Here is a 3,082-nt window from a genome sequence, read left to right as displayed (position 1 = left end):
TCTTGGTTGGTCACCTCATCACCACTCGGCCGCCCCCCCCGTGTCGCCACTCGCTTGGTCACCTCATCACCACTCGGCCGCCCCGCGCGTCGCCTCTTGGTTGGTCACCTCATCACCACTCAGCCGCCCCGCGCGTCGCCACTCCCGGTTGGTCACCTCATCACCACTCGGTCACTCGCGCGCCTTCAGACAGCTAAGTCATTCTACATGCACTACATTCTATTATTTCCACGTTCCTGAGTATCCCGTAATTCACAAATCATGTTCACTCGGAAGCCACGCCACCAAGTGTGCCTCTACGCTCGGTTGCTTATTTTCACATACTTGCTTAGTACTGGTTATTTGACTCCTGAGTCCAACTTCCATTTTAGCGCATACGTCATTCACGAACACATGTGTTCTTCATTTCGAGTTTGCATCAGTCCTCGGGGGCTGCAACTCAGTCGGAACACTACACTTCCTTTTTATTTGAGCCAGCACTCCAACATGTCCGGTTGGATCATTCATTTCGTCAAGTTCAATCAATTTCTTTGCTCTTCTAGACTCTTGTTGGTTCTGAACCAGCAAGCCCCTTGCACACCCAGCGGGTGTCTATGGGTGTCACTTACACAAATCATTTCAGCACACATCAAATTTCCTCGAGAAATTGTTACGTTGGCTTCTGCTATTTTTCTTGCACAAGTTATGTGATCACTCGACGACACTGTATGTCAACTTCATCGCTACTCAGACTCGGTCACCGTTCCGACCTTAGCACACCGCAACACCGACCTTGTCGCTCTGTTGACTTCGAACACATCCGGCCCACCCCTCCGTGGAGCCTTCTTCATCGTATCAATGACATAGACCTCGTCGTCTCGTTGGGCATGAGACAGATAAATCTCTTTTATAATCAAACTGCACACTTCACTCCTTTGCGAGTTTGCATATTTCGAGCATCACTCGGAAGCTTCTCCTCATCTTTACCCGAGTCCACCTTGATGAATTACAATTATCCATTCAAAACTATATTTCTCGTATTCCGACATGTTTGTTGTCAAAGCCTGTAGTACGCCCGGGGGCTACGCTGCACTCGGGGGCTGCAGCTCATTCGGAATCACACTCTCCTGACTGGTCGAGTATATCATCACCAGTCGGGTCCTTCAATTCAACGAGTACATTCGGATCCGTCGCCACTTGGTTAAGTTGCATGATCACTCAGACGCTCTGCGCGCCATCTTCATTCCTACTCAGAATCAGTTGGCTCACCGGTCTTCTCACACCGCAACCACGTTACACCAACCTCGTCACTGCACCAGCTTTGAAAGCATCCGACTAACTCCTCTGAGGACCATTTTCGCCGTTCGGTGGCACACGCCTTCGCCTTAGCCTCCCCACGCGTCGCCACTCAGTTGTGCACGTCTTCACTACTCGGCTGCCCCGCGCGTCGCCACTCAGTTATGCACGTCTTCACTACTCAGCTGCCCCGCGCGTCGCCACTCAGTCGTACGTGCACGTCTTCACTACTCGGCCGCCCAGCATGTCGCCACTCATTTGTGCACATCTTCACTACTCAACCGCCCCGCGCGTCGTCACTCGGTTGTGCATGGCTTCATCACTCGGCCGCCCCGCGCGTGCCACTCGGTTCTGCACGTCTTCACCACTCGACCGCCCCGCGCGTCGCCACTCGGTTGTATACGTCCTCGCCCCTCGGCCGCCCCGCGCATCACCATCATTTGGACATGTCTTCACCACTACACCCCAACACGGGAACGACTAAGTTACTCATATGATCAAACCTCATATCGCACTCTGTAGCAGGCTTACCTCTTTCGAGCATCACTCGGGGGCTGCGCACAGCCGTGGGCTATGCCGCCCTCAGGGGTTCCGCCCATTTGATCATCCTGTTGATCACATCAAGAATATTTTTCTGACCATACATGCTCGGTCCGCCAAAGATCTACGAGGGTAGCACCGTCCACTCGGACGATCGCCCAAATCATTACCAGGAGTCATCTCGAGGACCGCAAAAGGGTGAATATGACGCTCCTCTACGGATACACTTGGCCCTTATTCTAGGCTGCAAGGCGTGAGTTTCACAAACTTGGACTCAGAGGCGGCATGTGCTGGTGTTCCCCCAGGATAATGAGTGGCCTCTCTCTGGAGAGTCAGCCCACACACTAGCCTCACCACTCGGGTTTCATGGCACGTCCACATCGGACCACTAGTCCATCTCCTCTGGGAGACATACAAGTGCCACCAAGTTTTTCCTTGCAGTCAACATACACCGATCAGTCGTGAAGCACATGTACTCTTACAAATACCCCTTTCCTGCAAGCTAACGGTCAATGTAAGAAGTACTACTGGAACGATTACTCCCTGGAGTGTCCAGTTTTTTTACAGTCGGCAGTTTTGAGGCCGAATTCATTCATCGTGCCGTAGGCACGAAGATTCACCTGCTTGACCCAGTTCCGGGCTGAATTTATTTACCGTGCCGAGTGCACGAAGATCAGTCCGACTGATTCAGCTCCATGCTGAGCTTATTTGCCGTGCCAAGTGCATGAAGATCCATCCGATCGACCCAATTCAGGCTAAAAGATATTTACCGTGCCGACTACATGGAGGTTAACCAGAAACTTAAACCCTCTGCCAGACTCGTCTAGTCTGACAGAGGCTCGAGGACTACACCCAGTGGGTGCACTCAGCGTGCCCCACTGGAAGAGAAGCCAAAAAGAAACATTTTGCTCGAAAAAAATTCCGAGTAATCCGTTACTCGATGCAAGACCAGCTCTAGATCACTCATGTACTACTCAACTTCCGAGTCGGGGAAGGGCAAGCTAGACCAGTACAAGATCCTAAAGTACTGCTCGACTTCCGAGTCGAGGAGGAACAAGCTAGACCAATACCAGATCCTCAAGTATTACTCGACCTCCGAGTCGGAGAGGAACAAGTTCGATCAGTACCAGCTAAGAAGATTTTTAGTTCTCTCAGACCCCCGCCGACTGCCCGCAGTTGAAGGCGGTCTCGGGGACTACACCCAGTGGGTGCACTCAGCGTGCCCCCACTGGAGTAAACTCCACTCGGTACGGCCTGACCAATCCGA

This window comes from Triticum aestivum, chromosome 3D, assembly GCF_018294505.1.
Source record: "Triticum aestivum cultivar Chinese Spring chromosome 3D, IWGSC CS RefSeq v2.1, whole genome shotgun sequence".
In the NCBI taxonomy this organism is placed as follows: Eukaryota; Viridiplantae; Streptophyta; class Magnoliopsida; order Poales; family Poaceae; genus Triticum; species Triticum aestivum.
The sequence above is the reverse complement of the archived record's forward strand: the minus strand, read 5'-3'. Positions refer to the sequence as shown.